Source organism: Microcaecilia unicolor, chromosome 11 (genome assembly GCF_901765095.1).
Source record: "Microcaecilia unicolor chromosome 11, aMicUni1.1, whole genome shotgun sequence".
NCBI lineage: Eukaryota > Metazoa > Chordata > Amphibia > Gymnophiona > Siphonopidae > Microcaecilia > Microcaecilia unicolor.
The window spans coordinates 163,103,709-163,124,548 of record NC_044041.1 but is presented as its reverse complement, the minus strand read 5'-3'; the positions used below and the strand labels follow the sequence as shown (position 1 = coordinate 163,124,548).

At 45.1% G+C, this 20,840-nt stretch overlaps 1 protein-coding gene across 1 annotated transcript in view; it reads left to right on the top strand.

The window, feature by feature from the left end:
• The first annotated feature begins 7,943 nt into the window (after positions 1–7,943).
• LOC115481000 overlaps positions 7,944–20,840 on the top strand; it is a 211,217-nt gene continuing 198,320 nt past the window's right edge. The window contains exon 1 of the mRNA XM_030219985.1: positions 7,944–8,107. The gene's annotated coding sequence lies outside the window, so the exon portion shown is untranslated. The remainder of the gene's footprint in view (positions 8,108–20,840) is intronic.

Below are 20,840 nucleotides of genomic sequence, written 5' to 3'. Positions count from 1 at the left end.
GTGGGCTGGTCCTGGCTACAGGATTACTTCCAGCTGCACCAGGGTAATGCTCTCCTTTTAGAAGGCCTCCAAGGCAACACAGGGGCTGTCAGATTGGAGGTAGGACTTCTCTACAACGTCCCTGTAGGCCTCCTCTATGTACCTCTCTGTCTCCCTCAGCTCCTCCAAATCTGCTATTCTAGCCTCAAGAGAATGGACTCGTTCTCGGAGAGCTAGGATCTCTTTGCATCGAGCACAAACATATGACATCTCTCCAAATGGGAGATAATCATACATGTGACACTCTGCAGGTTCAGACCCTCCTCTGGTCTGACTCTCAGCCACTGGTGACCCCTCTCTGGATCCACCTTGGTCTCGGGACTGAGCTCTCCCTGGCTCCAATCCCCTGCTCTTGAGAAAGCAGCAGAGTCCTGAAATAACCCACACTCACCTGTCTTCAGTGATTCCTCTGATGTGGCTCTGCAAGGAAATCCTACTTCTTTTATGTCCTAGTCTCTTGACATGGGACCATCAGACAGGCAAAGACCACCCTTATGGGCATAATTTCAACCTTTATCCCTTTTGTCACCCCCCCCCCCCATCAGTTTCTACAATGGAACTCTTTTCTCCTGCAGTCTGTTGGAAAATCAATCTCCTTGGGCTGGGCCTCCTCCCACTCCAGCTCTCTAGCAATGTCCTATCTCTCTCCAGTGCTATGTATAAATCTATCAGTTTAGTAATACCCTTTCTACTCCCCCCCCCCCCCCCTCAAGTTAGAAAATCCCTTACCCTCAAGGGATACTAATTCAAGGTTTTGTACTCCCTTTCCTTTGGAGCAACACAATCCCCACACAACCACTCTTCAGTTTTATTCAACACATAACATCACTTCAACTCTTTTTTTTCCCCTTGATGACTCCTCACAGTGATTTGTATCTTCACATAACCCTTGTTATGCAACCACTTTATTCACATCAACCTTGTTCATATTACTTTTGGGCTCATTTTCGAAAGAGAAGGACACCCATCTTTCAACATAAATCGGAAGATGAACATCCTTCTCCCAGGGTCATCCAAATCGGTATATTCGAAAGCTGATTTTGGATGTCCCCAACTGCTTTCCATTACAGGGACAGCCAAAGTTCAAGGGGGTGTGTCGAAGGCATAGCGAAGGCGGGACTTGGGCGTGCCTAACACTTGGACGTCCTTGACCCATAATCGAAAGAAACAAGTACATCCCTGACGAACACTTGTACGACTTTACCTGGTTGTGTTTTTCTTATGACCAAGGTACAAAAAGGTGCCCGAAATGACCACTTGATAGAATCGGGGATTACCTCCCCTTATTCCCCCAGTTGTCACTAACCCCATCCCACCCTCAAACAATATCTTTAAAAATATTGATTGCCTGCCTCAGATGTCATACTCAGGTCCATGACAGCAGTACACAGGTCCCTGGAGCAGTTTTAGTGGGTGCAGTGCACTTCAGGCAGGCGGACCCAGGCCCATCCCCCCCTACCTGTTACGTTTGTGGAGGAAACAGCGAGCCCTCCAAAACCCACCACAAACCCACTGTACCCACATCTAGGTGCCCCCCTTCACCCGTAAGGGCTATGGTAGTGGTGTACAGTTCTGAGTAGTGGGGTTTGGGGGAGGGGTTGGGGGGGTTGGGGGGCTCAGCACACAAGGTAAGGGAGCTATGTATCTGGGAGCAATTTATGAAGTCCACTGCAGTGCACCCTAGAATACCCGGTTGGTGTCCTGGCAGGTCAGAGGGACCAGTGCACTACAAATGCTGGCTCCTCCCATGACCAAATGGATTGCATTTGGTCGTTTCTGAGATGGACGTCCTTGGTTTCCATTATCGCCGAAAATCAGAAATGACCAAATCTAGGGACGACCAACTCTAGGGACGACCAAATATAAGGATTTGGACGTCCCTAACGGTATTTTCGAAATGAAAGATGGACGTCCATCTTGTTTTGAAAATACGGATTTCCCTGCCCCTAGATTGGGACATTTAGCGAGGACGTCCAAATCAAAACATGTGATATACAAAGAGGGGCATTTTCGAAAGGGATGTCCATGTTTTGATTTGGACGTCCCTTTCGAAAATGCCCCTCTTTGTATATCACTAGTAAATTTACCACTTAGCCCACAACTCTATTTTTTCCCCATCAATCATTGGACATGTTTTTTTTCTCCTTCAATTGGGATCCCTTCCTACAGAGAGAACCTTCTACTCTCTCCCACAATCTCATCCTTCAGGGAGATTTCTCTTTTCATACGGGTCAGTTTTCCTCCAACCCCATTACCACTTAAACAGGACACCCAAGACTCTATAGAGTAGCAACCTGTTTAAATCAAACCCATCAAACCTCTTTTTTTCCTTAGCAGACACCCAGATACCTTTTGGGGTAACAACCTCTCAGCCTTAAACCACTTTTCCCCTTCACACCAAACATTTTTTCCCAAACATATCCCATCCTTTTCTCCCACATAATTGTAAACTACTTTATTCAATACACAGTCCAAACTTTTATTTAACATCACACATTTATTTCCAATTAAATATTTCATAATGGTATAAAAGATGGTTGCGACCCCTGCATCTTGGACCCAGCCCTTCATTTTCTTTTCACCCAAACATTGTTTTCAAACATTATCAATTTTTCCTCCCAATTTCTCATTTAACTTTTGCAATCTGCATTGCAACATTTTCCTAAAACCAAGGCCTGTTGCCCAACCACATACTTTACTTTAGCTGTTTATTTCATAATTTCTCTTAACACATAACCCATCATTTTTTTAAAACAGTTAACCCTTCACAGTCTTTCTGGGACCTGAGTCCTACTCGTTTAAGTCAGCTGTACCTATTTGGATCAGGCTTCTGCACAATCAGGCCCCATGCAGCAGTCTAGGAGCAGTGGCGTAGCCAAGGGTGGGCTTGGGTGGGCCCAGGCCCACACATTTTGGGCTCAGGCCCACCCAGTAGCAGCATATCTATGATGTGGCTGGCAGGGATTCCCCAAGTCCCACCAGCCGAAAACTCCCAACAACTGTCCCTCCTGCATACCTTGTAAATACCAGATGCCTGCAGTGAGCAGCGACTGATACATACTGCACGCACCAGCCCCACAGCCTTCCCGCTGATGTATTCCTGCCTATGCGGAAACAGGAAGTTACATCAGCAGGAAGGCTGTGAGGCCAGCATGAGCAGTGTGTATTAGTTGCTGCTCGCTGTCGGTGAAAATCTGCTATTTAAAAGGTATGCAGGGGAGGGGCTGATGTTTGAAGGACCATATGGCATGCAGTTGAGAGAGGGAGAGACCAAATCACTTGCGGAGTACTTCTGCCCACCCATCTTGGGCCCAGGCCCACCCAAAATTGGGTGTCTGGCTACGCCCCTGTCTAGGAGTACTGTAGATCTGAATCCGAAAGTGAGAATGCCCATTGTAATGTATACAGCACTACCTTTTCCTGGGTAGGCCTTGTTTATGACTCCTGCAAGTTAGTACTATTATGGTATGTCATTTCTGGTGTTTTGTATTAGTTCACAATATACCCAGTACTTGATTTTGGATTTGGATTCTTTAAATCACACTTTTCTCAAGAGTAGCTCAAAGTGAGTTACATTCGTGTACAGTAGGTATTTTCCTGTCTGTGGAGGGCTTATAGTCTAAGTTTGTACCTGGGGCAATAGGGGGTTAAGTGACTTGTTCAAGATCTCAAGGAGCAGCAGTGACCCTGGCTTCTCTGGTTGTTAGCCCACTTCTCTAACCATTAGGTACAGTTAATATCTATTCCAAACATGTTTGGTAACTCAGCAGTAAACTAAAAGCCAGCAGTGCTGCTGAACATCACTGTTCATATGGCCAACAGGAAGATGCTGATCAGGAGTCAAACGTTAAAATACCTGCACATAATTCTGCAAGTACTATTCTGTTTAATATCCTATTCCTATCCTATATAATAATTTGCACCTCCGTCTGGATGCCTAGGTTCGTAACACACTTCCCATTGGTCTGCCCTGGGGATGATGTCACATGACGGACCAATGGGAAGTGAGAGGGAAGGGAAGCCAGCACCAGCCACCGGAGGTGAGTACAGTATTGCCCCCCCCCTCCCAGTTCCAGCCCTCTCCCCTCTGAGTTCCATGACCCCCTACCTCCCTCCCTCCTTCCACTCCCATCCGAGTTCCACGCCCCCCTCCTCCGAGTTCCACCACCCCGAGTTCCATGCCCCCTACCTCCCTCCCTCCTTCCACTCCCGTCCGAGTTCCACGCTCCCCCCTCCTCCGAGTTCCACTGCCCCGCGCCTCCCTCTCTCTCTCTCTGTGGCCTCCGAGTGGAAGCAGGACGTGTGCGCCTGCCCCTCCCCTTCGTAAGTGCTGGCTGTTCTTTAAACCTTCTGGTCCGCCGGCAACAGTGAAGTTGAGCAGGCAAGGCACAGCGCTTCAGACTGCCTTCACTTCTGTTTCAGCTCTGCCTCTGGTCCCGCCCTCATTCCACAAACAGGAAATGAGGGCGGGACCAGAGGCAGAGCTGAAACAGAAGTGAAGGCAGTCTGAAGCGCCGTGCTGTGCCGTGCAGTGACTTTACTGTTGCCGGAGGACCATGAGGTAAGCCGGCACTTATGAACGGGAGGGGCAGCCACACACGTCCTGCTTCCACTCGGAGGCCACAGAGAGAGAGGGAGGGAGGCGCGGGGGGGACATGGAACTCGGAGGGCAGGGGAGGAGCGGGAGGGAGGGGGTCCTGGAATGGGAGGGGGGTCCTGGAACTCGACCAGGAGGGGGGGCCTGGAACTGAAAGGGTAGGGCCGGTCCTGGAACTTGAAGTGGAGGGGGGTCCTGGAACTCAAGGGGAGGGGGGTCCTGGAACTCGAAGAGGGGGGGAAGGGTCCTGGAATGTGAAGGGGAAGGGGGAGGGGGGTCCTGGAACTCAAAGGGGAGGGGTGCCTGGAACTCGGAGGACAGGGAGGGAGGCAGTTAGGGGGGCATGGAAATCGGAGGGAGGGAAGCAGGTAGGGAGGCATGGAACTCGGAGGGGAGGGGGGCTGGAACTCGGAGGAGAGAGAGAGGGAGGGAGGGAGGGAGGGAGGGGGCCATGGAACCTTGCAAGCGCCCGTTTAATTTCTGTTGGAAACGGGCCTCTTTTACTAGTGTTGTATAATTTAGATTTTTGGCACATAATTCCCTCGAGTATATTCAGTTTTCATACCATCAGTAACAGAAGTACTAGGGGGAGGCAACTGGTAGGGGTCCTTCTCTGCTGTGTTCAAGCCCCTACTGTCCCTTTACTGCTGACAAAGGTGTTTCCCCCCCTCCCTACACTAAAGATTTTAACTTGCCCACCTCATCTTAGCCTTTCCAAACAGTTGAGTCACTGACCACCTATGACCAGCCCTGTTTAACCCCTTTATTTACCCACCGGACAGGAATGGCTCCTGGTCAGTTAAATAGCACTTAACCAGCTATCAGCAAATATTCAGCGGGGGATAGCCAACTATCTCCCACTGAATATTCATGGTCAGCTAACAGTGGCTAACTGGCTTTATCATGAATATTCTGTGTTTTTCCAGCTAGGTTAAGCGGCCATATTGGACCATGTAAATAGCAGGCCTACCTTTGGCTGCAATAAACGTAACTAGCCAGCGCAGAATATTAACTTAGCTGGTTAAGTTTATAGCGGCCAAAAAAATGCCGGATATTGAATGCCAGGAACTGGAAATGCCTCAGACATTAAATGCCAGGAACCAGAAACGGCCTGGCATTGAATATCTGGGCTCAGTGCTGACTGCAGGCTGAATATCTGCCCCCTGGTGATTATTTAGATTTATTTATCCACTCCTACCCTAGTTGATATAACATTTAACCATCTCTCTGACCTCATGTGCACCTTTCTTTAAATTAGTCACCTTATTTTCTAACTCCTCTTACTCTCTTATCTATCTATATGTTCCATCTTTGCTTATACCATTCACTGTCAATTAAAATGTTCTATTACATATTGTGTTGACATTGTAAGTAGTATACTATGCCATACTTTGTATTGTCATTTGCTATAATTGCCTATTGCTCATGTTTGATTTACTCTTACTGTACACCACTTTGAGTGGATTCCTTCAAAATGGCAGTAAATAAATCCTAATAAATTAATAAAAGAAGTACTAATGGCTCTGTAAAATATGATTTCATATTAGATGTAATTTTATATTTTGATATGTTTGTGATTTGTATGAGTGTAACGTCTTTCCTATCTAAATTTATAGAATTCTTGTTTAATGATTGGTTATATTTTGTATTGTAAACCACTATCAGGCTTATTTTCGAAAGAGATGGACACCCATCTTTCAACACAAATTGGAAGAATGGCGTCCAGCTCCCAGGGTCACCCAAATTGGCATAATCGAAAGCCGATTTTGGGCATCCCCAACTGCTTTCCATTGTGGGGACGACCAAAGTTCACGGGGGCGTGTCGGAGGCGTCCTCGACCCATAATGGAAAATAAACGGGCATCCCTGACGAGCATTTGGATGACTTTACCTGGTCCTGTTTTTATTACGACCAAGGCACAAAAAGGTGCCCAAACTGACCAGATGACCAGCGGAGAGAATCGGGGATGACCTCCCCGTACTCCCCCAGTGGTCACTAACTCCATCCCACCCTCAAAAAAACTCTTTAAAAATCTTTTGTGCCAGTCTCTATGCCAGCCTCAAATGTCATACTCAGGTCCATGACAGCAGTATGCAGGTCCCTGGAGCAGTTTTAGTGGGTGCAGTGCACTTCAGGCAGGCGGACCCAGGCCCATCCCCACCCTACCTGTTACACTTGTGGTGGTAAATGTGAGCCCTCGAAAGCCCACAGAAATCCACTGTACCCACATCTAGGTGCCCCCCTTCACCCATAAGGGCTATGGTAGTGGTGTACAGTGGTGGGTAGTGGGTTTGGGGCTGGTTTGGGGGGGCTCAGCACACAAGGTAAGGGCGCTATGTTCCTGGGAGCAATTTGTGAAGTCCACTGCAGTGCCCCCTAGGGTGCCCAGTTGGTGTCCTGGCATGTGAGGGGGACCAGTGCACTAAGAATGCTGGCTCCTCCCACGACCAAAGGGCTTGCATTTGGTCGTTTCTGAGATGGGCGTCCTTAGTTTCCATTATCGCCGAAAATCAGAAATGACCAAGTCTAGGGACGACCATCTCCAAGTCGACTTAAATGTCAAGATTTGGGCGTCCCTGGCCGTATTATCGAAACGAAAGATGGACGTCCATCTTGTTTCGATAATACGGGTTTCCCCGCCCCTCCACCTAGACGTCCTCAGCAAAACTTGGGCGTCCCCTTCGATTATGCCCCTCCACGTACTGTAAAAGGTTGGCGGCATTTAGTTTTAATAAAACATAAACATATTTTAATCAGTCTCATAAGAAATGTAACTCCTAATTTATTATTTGTTCTGTGTTTTCTGTCTTGAATAGATTTTAAGTTCCATTGAGCCGGGACTGTCTCTTACATGTTTGGATACAGTGCTACGTATGTCTAGTAGCACTATAGAAATGATTGGGTAGTAGAGTACTGGTTACCAGTTGAAATCAACTAGGTCTATAGAGGCAAAAGAATTGCTTTAAACTGAAACCTATATAGTAGCCTGCATGAAATTAGTTGGTCTCAGTCCAGTGACAGTGTTCATATCACTGAAAGTAAATAATACACACATTGACAACACAAAGACTTGCTGATATTAATACACATGAGAAAAGTTAAGATAGAACCTTAGCAGTGCTGAAGGTTAACAATGTCCAGTATGTACCCCTAGAATAAATATCCATTAATAGCCAAGATAAACTATACTACCATCAAAATGTCCAGGTAAATTTATTCATGTCCTAAGCTTTTTCCTCCACCAAGGTTCTGATAACCTCAGGGCTCCTCCTCCTTGTTATCAGCCCACGGGAAAACATCTCTTCCCTCCCTCACCAGAACACAGCAGAGGTTCTACCATCCCCTTCAAGGACCCTGTCATCCCACATTAATTAATAACTTTCTTAATGTTTCTGACGTAGACAGTGGACATAAAAGAAGTAGGATTCCCTTGCAGAGCCACATCAGAGGAATCACTGAAGAGAGACTCAGGTGAGTGTGGGTTATTTCAGGGCTCTGCTGCTTTCTCAAGAGGGTTATCAGCTGCTCTAATTACTGTAACTCAAGCATTCACAAATTTTCTTTGGATTTAGGAGTCAGCCCAAAAACTTTGGAGCCAGTGGCTGAGACCTTTCCTTTCTAAAATGCATTGGTGAATAAACAAGCCTTTTCAGAATAGATCTTTACAGAGCATAAGGATTGAAATCAATCATAGACTAGTTGTGATCTGACGTTTGCATTTCAGCTGTAAAAACTGGGGAAAGTAACTTGCATTGCACAGCAATTCTAACCATAAAAGCAAAGGCATGGGGGAAATAACCTGCTCTGAATTGCACTTACAACCCTAAAAACTAGGGAATGTAATTCACACTGTGCAACCCTAAAAATAAACGCATGAGGAAAATAACTTGCAATGCATGGCAGTTACTGCACTAAAAGCTGGGAAAAGTAACTCACACTGTGTGGCAGTAAAAACCCTACAAATAAAGGCATGGGGTAAGTAATATTCAGGATAAAATACTTTGCACTGCACAGTAATTACAACCTTAAAAACTGGTAAGAGTGCCTGTAATTTTCTGCCTCGTAAGAGAAATATCCCCTTAAAAACTGAGGAAAGTAACCTTCACTGCATAGCAGTTGCAGCACTATAAACTGGAGACAGAAACTGCACCACATGGTAATTACGACTCTAAAAACACAGACATGGGGAAAGTAACCTGCACTGTGCAGCGGGTAGAACCCTAACCACCTTACTGGGCAGACTGGATGGGCCACATTGGTCTTTATCTGATGTCATCCGCTATGCTCATATGTTACTATGGCATTGTGGTGAAAATGGAGAGGTATTGGCATATAGCTCACTGTCTTAACATTAAAGCACTGTGCATTTTCATCAGTCATTTACCTCTCCATCTGCCCAGCCTGTTTATTCATAATTGTGAATGTAATTAAAGTTTTAAATGATTTCATGAATTGTTCACTGAGATACAAGCCTTGTAGGATCTAAATAGATAAATATCGGGAAGGAGAGTAAGATGGCACTGGCATGAAAGCATGTTGGCTGCAGATCCAAGATCTGAGTTTATTTCATTGCCTTACAATTTTACCTTTCAATATGCTTTCAAAGTAGAAGGGTAAAATCCAAAGCTTCCAAGCCTTCAGTCCTGGAAACTGGGAAGCAGTGATAATCACTTCTTTCATGTCCTCATTCTCTACTGTATTTGTGTTGTCTCCGATGTGTGATGGGCTGCATGAGAAGTCAGTCTGCCTGGAGCACAAGGTCTCACTCAGCCCTAACCTGCAGATCATGCCTATCCCTCCTGCTGAGAGTGCCGTGGAGGGGCATTTTCGAATGGGGACGACCATCTCTAAGGGCGCCCAACTCTAAGGACAGTGCCGCGAAGGGGAGGGCGTCCATCTTTCGTTTAGATAATACAGTCGGGGACGCCCAAATCTTGACATTTAGGTCGACCTTAGAGATGGTCGTCCTCGGTTTTCGGCGATAATGGAAACCAAAGACATCTATCTCAAAAACGTCCAAATCCAAGTCCTTTGGTCGTGGGAGGAGCCAGCATTTGTAGTGCACTGGTCCCCCTCACAAGCCATGACACCAACCGGGCACCCTAGGGGGCACTGTAGTGGACTTCAGAAATTGCTCCCAGATGCATAGCCCCCTTACCTTGTGTGCTAAGCTCCCCAATCCCCCCCCCCCAGGTCCGCCTGCCTGAAGTACACTGCACCCACTACAACTGCTCCAGGGACCTGTATACTGCTGCGATGGACCTGAGTATGGCATTTGAGGCTAGCATAGAGGCTGGCAAAAAAGTATTTTTAAACTTGTTTTTTATGGTGGGAGGGGGTTAGTGACCACTGGGGGAATAAGGAGAGGTCATCCCTGATTCCCTCCGGTGGTCATCTGGTCAGTTTGGGCACCTTTTTGAGGCTTGGTCATGAAAAACAATGGACCAAGTCTGCCAAGTGCTCGTCAGGGACGTCCTTCTTTTTTCTATTATCGGCTGAGGATGACCATCTCCTAATCACGCCCCAGTCCCGCCTTCGCTACCCTGCTGACACGTTCCCGTGAACTTTGGTTGTCCTTGTGACGGAAAGCAGTCGAGGGTATCAAAAATTGGCTTTCGATTATTCCGATTTGGACGACCTTGCAAGAAGGACGCCCATCTCCCGATTTATGTCGAAAGATGGGCGTGTTCTTTCGAAAATAAGCGTGACAGTGATACAGGATGGGGTGCAGTTGCTGATTAATCAATTGGGTCTGGACTGCTCAGTAGTTCAGAGGTGGAAGTTTCTTTGCTGCTTGTTTTTGATGTTGCCATGGGGGGTGGGGGAGTGAGAGTTTGAAGCTGGGACACGAAGAGATGTCTACTGGCGTTCAGAGTTTGGGGGTAACACCGGCAGTCATGCCATCTATGGGCTTTTCTGCCCCGTTAATGTCTTGTTTTGTGAAACCTCCCATGTTGGACACAACATGGACTGATATGGTCCAATCAGAAGCCTCTGTGAGCTAAGCTTGAATCCAAAGGGACTGTGCAAGAGCTGGGGGCCCCTCTGGCTGGGGTGGGGAGGGTGGAGTTTTGGAGCAGTCTATTTGAGATTTTGTAAAATTTCCACAAGTACCTTTGATGTCTCCATTACACTTTGAATATACCAAAAGATTTAATACCCCCACCCTCCCACATATATAGAATTCACCACTGTGTGTGCACTTGTATATGCTGGTATTCTAAACATTTACATGTGCAGTGGGTGTGTAAATGTAAGTGCCTAGTTTATTGAATTGCTCCACAGTGCGGCTGTGCTGTGGTTGATGACACATATTTCCAGTATCCAAATAACAGGTAGGCAAATGGTCTGCTGAGTCCCAACGTAAGGAAATTGTGGAGGCAGACATGATGAAAGGTAGATAAAATCTTAAAAATCTGTATTATGTTTTTCAGCATGCCACTATAGGTCATGTGACCCAGTTAGTGTTTAAAGGCAGAAGTTACACTGACAGACAAAGTTTATGATCCCCACACAGGAACTCCCCTTTAGGAGGTCCTGTAATACCGCATGTTGATGTGAATCCCTGGCACCATGTGGCACAGTTTAAGCCCCTGAAGCAACCCATGCAGAGCGAAACACGGCTGTGTCGGGCAGTATTTTAATCTACCATAATAAAGATTTTTAAAGAATTCTCTCCACAATTTCCTTCCTTCAGTATACCTAAATGCCTTTGTTTACCAGGCATGCTTACAGATATTTTGATAAAGTGTGAACAAGCTGATCTAGAGCCTCTACTGGAAAGATAATTCACATCATGGAGCAAAAACACGCAGCCTTCCAGGAGATGTTCTCCAGAGAGGCAAGGAAAGAAAAGCAGGACTGGAGAATGTCAATCCTTAGAGCATTAGTACTGATGATTTCTAGTTTTCTTGTGTGGATGGATGGATAAATAAGAATGAGAGAAAGAGTAGAATAAAAAGTGAGTACTACTACTACTACTTAACATTTCTAGAGCGCTACTAGGGTTATGCAGCGCTGTACAGTTTAACAAAGAAGGCCAGTCCCTGCTCAAAGGAGCTTACAATCTAAAGGACGAAATGTCAAGTTGGGGCAGTCTAGATTTCCTGAATAGAGGTATAGTGGTTAGGTGCTGAAGGCGACATTGAAGAGGTGGGCTTTGAGCAAGGATTTGAAGATGGGCAGGGAGGGGGCCTGGCGTATGGGCTCAGGGAGTTTGTTCCAGGCGTGGGGTGAGGCGAGGCAGAAAGGGCGGAGCCTGGAGTTGGCGGTGGTGGAGAAGGGTACTGAAAGGAGGGATTTGTCTTGAGAGCGGAGGTTGCGGGTAGGAACGTAAGGGGAGATGAGGGTAGAGAGGTAAGGAGGGGCTGCAGATCGAGTGCATTTGTAGGTTAGTAGGAGAAGCTTGAACAGTATGCAGTACCTGATCGGAAGCCAGTGAAGTGACTTGAGTACTGTAGAGATCCTAGTTTTAAGTACAAACACAATTTAAGAGAAGTTAACAATAACTTAGGATAGCCTCAGTCTTTTCATTGGGGGGAAACTGAACCATGTACATTATATTCTAATAGCTGCAAAGGATTGTACCTGCATTTTTCAAGAGTTAATGCTCCCCATTAAGGGGGTATGAGACTTGATATACCGCCTTTCTGTGTTTTTTACAACTACATTCAAAATGGTTTACTTACTATATACAGGTACTTATTTGTACCTGAGGCAATGGAGGGTTAAGTGATTTGCCCAGAGTCACATTAATGTATTCTTGCTAAATGTAGATGGTGTGCGTTGTCCCATAAAGAGAAAGAAAATACTGATGCATTTCAAAAAATGTAAAGCAAAAACAGTATGCATGCAAGAAACATTATCTGAATGTTACAGACCTATGCAAAGTTTAAGAATTATTGCCTTTCTGTGGTTACAACCAAAGTGGTTTACACATATTATATACAGGTTTGTACCTAGAGCAATGGAGGGTTAACTGACTTGAGCAATGGACGGTTAATTGACTTGCCCAGAATCACAAGGAACTGCAGTGGGAATTTAATCCAGTTCCTAATATCTGACTCTGTTCTCTGTGATTGGCAACGCAGATATAGAGAACATTACATTATCCAAGCATGCCCCGATATCACTTCAACTAGAGCTAGGGGAGCCCCAAAACAGGACATGTAGCTGTTCTAATGATGATAAGTTTCAAATAAATAAGTGGAAAGAATACTTGGAGTGGCATTTTAGAAAGGACAGCCAAATTGAAATTGACATCCAGGTCTCAGTTCCACTAGCATTTTAGAAGAGGACCTGCCAATGCAGAGCCGGTTCTAAAATATAAGAAGAAATTGACATGTATATGTGAAAGAACCTCCATTTTTTAATTCATAAACTTCTAAAATATTAACATGTCAACCTGGGCACATAAACGTTTATATGCCATGACCCCTTGCTGTATGCCCATTTTAGACTTTGTAAAATTTGGATTTAGATGTAGTGTATCTAGATTTTCAGAAAGTTTTTGAAAAAGTTCCTCATGAGAGACTCCTGAGAAAATTAAAGAGTCATGGGATAGGAGGCAAGGTTCTGGTGTGGATTAGGATTGAATTAGTTATTGGATAGAAAACAGAGGGTAAGGTTAAATGGTCATTTCTCTTAATGGAGGAGGGTGAACAGTGGAGTGCCACCAGGATCTATATTGGGACTGGTGATATTTAACATATTTATATAAATGATATGGAAATCGAAACAATGAGTGAGATGATTAAATTTGCAGATGATACAAAACTATTCAAGGTTGTTAAAAAACATGCAGACTGTGAAATATTGCAGGAAGACCTTAGGAAATTGGAAGATTGGGCATCCAAATGGCAGATGAAACTTAATGTGGACAAATGCAAGGTGAAGCACATTGGAAAGAATAATCCAAATCATAGTTATCTGATGCTAGGGTCAGCACTCAAGTAAAAGATCTAGGTGTCATTGTAGATAACACACTAAAATCTTATGCTCAGTGTGTGGCAGCGGCCAAACAAACAGGATACTAGGAATTATTAGGAAAGGGATGGTGAATAAGATTGAAAATACTATATACTACCTTTGTATTGCTCAATGGTGCAACCGTACCTTGAGTATTGCGTTCAGTTCTGGTCACCGTATCTCAAAAAAGATATAGCAGAATTAGAAATGGTTTGAAGAAAAGTGACCAAAATGATAAACAGGATGGAACTCCTCTAGTATAAGGAAAGGCTAAAGAGTTTATGGCTCTGCAGCTTGGAAAGAGATGAATGAAGGGAGATATGATTGAGGTCTACAAAATCCTGAGTGGTGTAGAACAAGTAGATCAATTTTTTCCTCATTCCAAAAGTACAAAGGCTAGGGGACACGCAAGGAATTTACATGGAAATACTTTTAAAACAGGTAGGAGGAAATATTTTTTCACTCAATGAACAGTTAAGCTCTGGAACTCTATGCCAGAGGATACAGTAACAGCGGTTAGAATATCTGGGTTTAAAAAAGGTTTGGACAAATTCCTGGAGGAAAAATCCATAGTCTGCTATTGAGACAGACAGGGGGCAGCAACTGTTTGCCCCAGCAATGGTAGTATGGTAGTACTTGTGACCTGGCTTGGCCACTGTTGGAAGCAGGATACTGGGCTAGATGGACCATTGGTCTGACCTAGTATGGCTACTCTTATGTTATGTTCTTATAATATAAGGGCCTAGATTCCGATCAATGTATGTCTAAAATGTAAATAGCACTTCTAAAATAAACACCATAGAGGATATATCCCCGCTGACACTGTGGGAAGCGGCTAAAGCAGTTGTGCAAGGACATATATTTTAATTTGTAGTACATGATAGGAAATAACTAAATAAACAGATTCTTCATCTGGGCTGTTGACACACGCTAAGCATGAGCATATGGACAGGATCTGAGGAAAGGGGGAGTAGGAGGAGTAGGCTCTTGAACAACACCAGTAGGCGACGTAGATAGGAACAATCTCTTTATTTAATTATACACTCGACTCAACACAGCCGTGTTTCGGCGCTACAGACGCCTTCTTCAGGAGTCTATGAAATAAAACCAAACAATGGTCATATAACAAACATGCAGAACAAAAGTAAAATAAATGTAGAACGTTAAATGTGTGATAAACATAAATTCCATGTAGAATTAAAAAATTAATAAAAACATTTTTTATAAAAACATTTTTGTAAAAAAATTATTATTAGTATTGCAGAAATGCTATAATATATATACACATATACATATATATACATACATACATATATACATACATACGTAGGAATTTGTGTACCTCCACCCTTGTGGTGGTTTGGCTTGCATATGGAAGGATGACAGAGACAGAAAAAAAAGAATCATGGACACGATTAGGCAGGCATTAATTTGCTTAATACAGTAGAAAATGTGTCAATCCAACTTTTACTTTAAACAAAAGCTGTTTAAATATGGGGAAAAATGGAGAGATTGAGAGATTTGTTGCCTAACTTACTTCAGCACTGAAGAGGTGTATGCTTGTAACATTAAGCAGTCCAGCATTTGGGAAGGTCGGCTAGGAGGACCCTGAGTGATGCCACCTAAGAAGTCAGCATTCCAGAAAAAGATCTAGGTGTCATTGTAGACAATACGCTGAAATCTTCGACCCCCATGTGCGGCAGTGGCCAAACAATTCAAACGGAATGCTATGAATTATTAGGAAAGGGATGCAAAATAAGACCACAAATATTATAATGCCTCTGTATCACTTCATGGTGTGACCTCACCTTGAGTATTGAATTAAATTCTGGTCGCCATATCTCAAAAAAGATATAGCAGAATTAGAAAAGGTTCAAAGAAGAGCAACCAAAATGGGGAATGGAACTTCTCCCGTATGAGGAAAGGCTAAAGATGTTAGGCTACTGTCAAGCACCCAGTTATAGAGTTGCCCTCTATTGTTTATCACACTTGATATACCACTAAGGTTGCAAGGCAAATCACAGCGGTTTACATAATTAATTAGAATAAATGCAGAAAACACAGGCCACAGGACAGGAAAACCATTCTATAAAATGAGAGAAGACTATCTCACACAAGAGAACATCCATAACCAATCATTCATTCACCTGCTTTACTGCACCAGACTGCATGCAAATATTACTATGAAACACTCAGCTTCTTCCATATGCCAATTAAAACAAGTAGGTCTTTAATAAGCTTTAAAAGGTTATATATGTTCCTTTGAGTCTAATATATTACAGCAATGAGTTCCAGAGTGCCAGAGCCAAGATGTACAAGGAACTATCTCTTAAATGGGAAGGTGATGGTAGTACAGGTCTATTATCATTCAGAGACCTTAGGGTTCTGGTAGGGGTATAAAGAATGACCAATGCATTCAAATAAACAGGGACTCCCTGATGTAAGACTTTTGGGCTCATTTTCAAAAGAGAAGGACGCCCATCTTTCAACATAAATTGGAAGATGGGCGTCCTTCTCACAGGGTCGTCCAAATCGGTATAATTGAAAGCCGATTTTGGACGTCCCCAACTGCACTGCGTCGCAGGGACGGCCAGAGTTCAAGGGGGCATATTGGAGGCATAGCGAAGGCGGGACTTGGGTGTGCCTAACAATAGGACGTCCTCGACCCATAATGGAAACAAACAAGGATGTCCCTGAAGAACACTTGGACGACTTTGCCTGGTCATGTTTTTCTTACGACCAAGGCACAAAAAGGTGCCCGAAATGACCAGATGACCACCGAAGAGAATCGGGGATTACCTCTCCTTACTCCCCCAGTGATCACTAACCCCCTCCCACCCTCAAGAAACAGCTTTAAAAATATTGATTGCCAGCTTCAGATGTCATACTCAGGTCCATCACAGCAGTATGCAGGTCCCTGGAGCAGTTTTAGTGGGTGCAGTGCACTTCAGGCAGGTGGACCCAGGCCCATCCCCCCCCCCCCCCCCCCACCTGTTACGTTTGTGGAGGAAACAGCGAGCCCTCCAAAACCCACCACAAACCCGCTGTACCCACATCTAGGTGCCCCCCTTCACTCATAAGGGCTATGGTAATGGTGTACAGTTGTGGGTAGTGGGTTTTGGTGGGGCTCAGCACACAAGGTAAGGGAGCTACATACCTGGGAGCAATTTAGGAAGTCCACTGCAGTACCCCCTAGGGTGCCCAGTTGGTGTCCTGGCATGTGAGGGGGGCCAGTGCACTACAAATGCTGGCTCCTCCCATGACCAAATGGCTTGCATTTGGTTGTTTCTGAGATGGACGTCCTTGGTTTCCATTATCGCCGAAAATCAGAAACGACCAAGTCTAGGGAGTAGAGGAGTGGCCTAGTGGTTAGGGTGGTGGACTTTGGTCCTGGGGAACTGAGGAACTGAGTTTGATTCCCACTTCAGGCACAGACAGCTCCTTGTGACTCTGGGCAAGTCACTTAACCCTCCATTGACCCATGTAAGCCACTTTGAGCCTGCCATGAGTGGGAAAGCACAGGGTACAAACGTAACAAAAAAAAAAACATCTCTAAGGACGACCAAATTTCAGGATTTGGGCGTCCCTGACCATATTATTTAAATGAAAGATGGACGTCCATCTTGTTTCAAAAATACGGGTTTCCCCACCCCTGGATGGGGACATTTTACGAGGACGTCCTCATCAAAACTTGGACGTCCCTTTCGATTGTGCCCCTCCACGTGTGTCATAATTACCCTGAACCGAATTCCATACTCTATTGGAAGCCAGTGTAGCTGTTTCAAGAGTAGAGTCACATGATCCCTATGCTTTGCTCGATAGAGCAGTCTAGCAGCCATGTTCTACAATGTTTGAAGCCTTTTCAAATTTGATTTTGATAATCCTGCATATATAATGCCAGATTGAAGAGGGTAGCACAGTGCATGAATTTTGATTTATCCTATGTATCTCCTCTTTCTGGAAATGAATCCAACAGCTAGAGAAGGTGTCCTTGATTCTATTGCCATATGATGGAAAAACACTGACGTTTACATAGTTACACTGTTTTTTTCCAAAGGAGAACAATGCTTTCATCAAACAGTCCCACTGATAGTTCAGCAGTGTATATTAGTATGCTGGTTCAATGAACTTCCCTCTGGAGAGGACCAGTGGCTCTAGCAAATGGTAACTTGGATGTGAGTTGAAAGGTCAGATGTTAAGATTACCCACAGTAGAGTACCTGAAGATTACGCATAATCTGAAAGAAGCTAATTATACTACAATTTGGCAGTAGTTTATAGTAGATAACAGATGTTAGGGTGATGAACTGAATGCATATGGTATGAATAGAATGTGAATGTGGAAAGTAGTAATGAACAACTTTGTAATAAATAAGTTTGAAATACAGTGAAACTTATCTAGAAAAGGAAATCGAATATAAGGTGGATAAATTCAGTTTAAAAATAAACAAAAAAACATAATCATATTCACAGTTGTGTAAGGATTGTTCTGGGAGGGATGGTGAGATCATCATGATTATTGTCTCAACTAGAATGTAAGTCTCAAGGAGTAGGTTAGTGTGCTACGTACTGTAAGTAATTGTAAGCCCCCTTTTTAGAGGTGCTTAGGCACTAAAAAACCAACCTGTTTAAAAAGGCATACCCTACCGATCCAATTTAAATGCCTAATCTCTGCAACACAATCAAACTAAAGCACGTAATGGACATAACACAACTCTTCCGTTCCTCGATTCCCTAATGTGGCTGTGCCACATGAACTTGATCTTACCACATCACCCTGTATTTGTTCACGCCGGAGCCTGCAAAGGCCTCTCCGGTACTATCTATGCCACATTGAGCCTACAAATAGGTGGGAAAATGTGGGATAAAAATGTAACAAATAAATAAATGCCTAGACACAGACCAGATGGTGGGAGAAAGGGCGCATAAACTATTTATTTGGTGGGACTAGAGCCAGGGCCAACCTTAAGGTTGGAGGGCTAAGCAAGCAAGGACTTTCCATCCACTCAATAAATCTAGACCACACCATGAAGTAACTTAAAACTGGATCTTTACTGCACTCTCAATTGATAAAGCACAGGAACAGTGAAAAACAAAGGTCATATCAAACACCAACTTATTTACATTGGATATCCATTTCTCCTGCGCATATTTCTTAAAAGTCGTGGCTACTCAGGGTAGGCTGATGGTATTCAGATAGTAATTACAGTTCAGTGAGATGTTACATTTAAGCAGTGCATTTTTCTAGCAAAAAAGGTGCTGGTACTCAAATGCTAAGCCACCCTTCAGGGGTGGGGTGATCACTGAGGGACCCACCCTACAATAACCAGGCCCCCTGCAACTAGTCACAGAATCTATGACAAGGCAGAATTGATGTGTAGAGCCTGAGCTCTTTCATTAAAACTTGGGGTCCATGGGTCAATTTTTTCAGACAATGGAAAAGGTGCCAGTACTCAGTACCCCCAAGTACCCCCACACAAAAAAGCCCTGCATTTAAGCAAGTTGATGGTCCCACAAATTAGATAAATACCTTTTTCTGCTGTAGCCTGTTACAGTTAAAGATGTTTTTGCTTCTTAAGTTTCCTCCCCACTGCCACAGATGTAGACTCCCATAGAAGTGGTGTTCGGCTGCCTGGGTGGTAGGCCAAGCGTCCCAAGACTCTCCTCACTCCTTCCCAATGAGACTATACAGGGTGAGAAGGGTCTCCACACCTCCTCACAGCCAGGACCGGGTTTCAGATCTGTCACTTGTCCCAGTCTCTAAACCCTTGCTCTTTGCAAGTACCACAGATGTCTAACCAGTTGGGTATAGAATGGCTGATTCTCTGTCTCATCGGGGACTAGTTGCAGGCATTGGCAGAAATGGGGCTGTCCCTTGACAGGTATGGTAAGTGATGGGAAAGAATCTAAAGCAGGGTTGCCAGGTGGAAAATTTTTTTCTAGCCCAATCCAGCCCAAAAACCAGCCCAAAACCCGCCCAAACACAAACCCCGCCCCTGACACCCCCACCCCCGCGTCATCACCCCCGCCCCCGCCTCCCCCGTCACCGGCCCCGCCTCCCCCGTCATCGGCCCCGCCTCCCCGTCATCAGCCCCGCCTCCCCGTCATCGGCCCCGCCTCCCACGTCATCGGCCCCGCCTCCTACGTCATCGGCCCCGCCTCCCACGTCATCGGCCCGCCCAAACGTCACTAACCCCGCCCAAAAACGTCACTAACCCCGCCCCCCCGCGGCCGAAAAAGGCAAAAAGCCGCCCGAAAAACCGCACAGAAACCCAAAAAGCCACCCAAAAAACCGCAACCCGCCGCGGGCAAAAATTTCCCGCGGCGGGTCGCGGAAAACCGCCCAATTGGGCGGTAAAACCGCCCACCTGGCAACACTGATCTAAAGACAAATTCTTGGCAGCAAGTCAGAGTTTAAATCTTCTTCGTGGGAGTATAATACTGCACCTAGCAACACCCCTTCAGAAGGTCCAATTCCTCCTCTGCTTCTGGGCTCCCTTCCAGAAACTATCAGAAACTGTTCTAATCCTGTGGCAGGATCTGGTGCCAGAAGGTCTGAGTACCTGGTGCGCTAAAACAGGTGCTGGAAGCACTTCTGACCTGCTGTTTTTCCTGTGTGCTTCCTGTACCTGTTCAACATCAGGTCAGAAGTGCAGCCTAGAGACCCTAGTTCTGCAGATGGCTACCCCCCCCCCCCCCCCCAAAAAAAAAAAAAAAAGCAAAGCCACTAACCATTCACTCTTATGGGCTTACAGAAAAGAAGACTGCCAGTCACCAGCTAGATACAGACACTGATGCACTATTAGGAAGAGCAAGGGGAAAATGCATAAAGACATAAACTGTATATTTCCCTTACTGTTACAATAATGATAATTGTTATCTATTAAAATCTTGGAGGGAAGGAGGAGAAGGGTCTGTAGGCCTGCATGATAATGGAGGGAGGGAGGGGAGACACAAGTTTTAAGGTTCACCTAGGATGCTTAATACCGTTGCACCAGCCTTGTACATGTGATGGAGTCAGGAAAAGGGCGGGTGATGTGTTTCACTGTTGGCAAAGAAGCTCCCCGTGTGAGGAGGAAGTGACGTCACCGTCGGAGATGGAAGCCTGAATCCATAGCTCCGTCGGGGCAGTGAAGAAATTAGAGCTATTTCCCGGTTCCCAAACCCCCGAGTTTGGCGGTTTTGAGGGCAAGACAAAGAGAAGCGATGGCGACAAGAAAACGGCTGGAAAAGTTTAA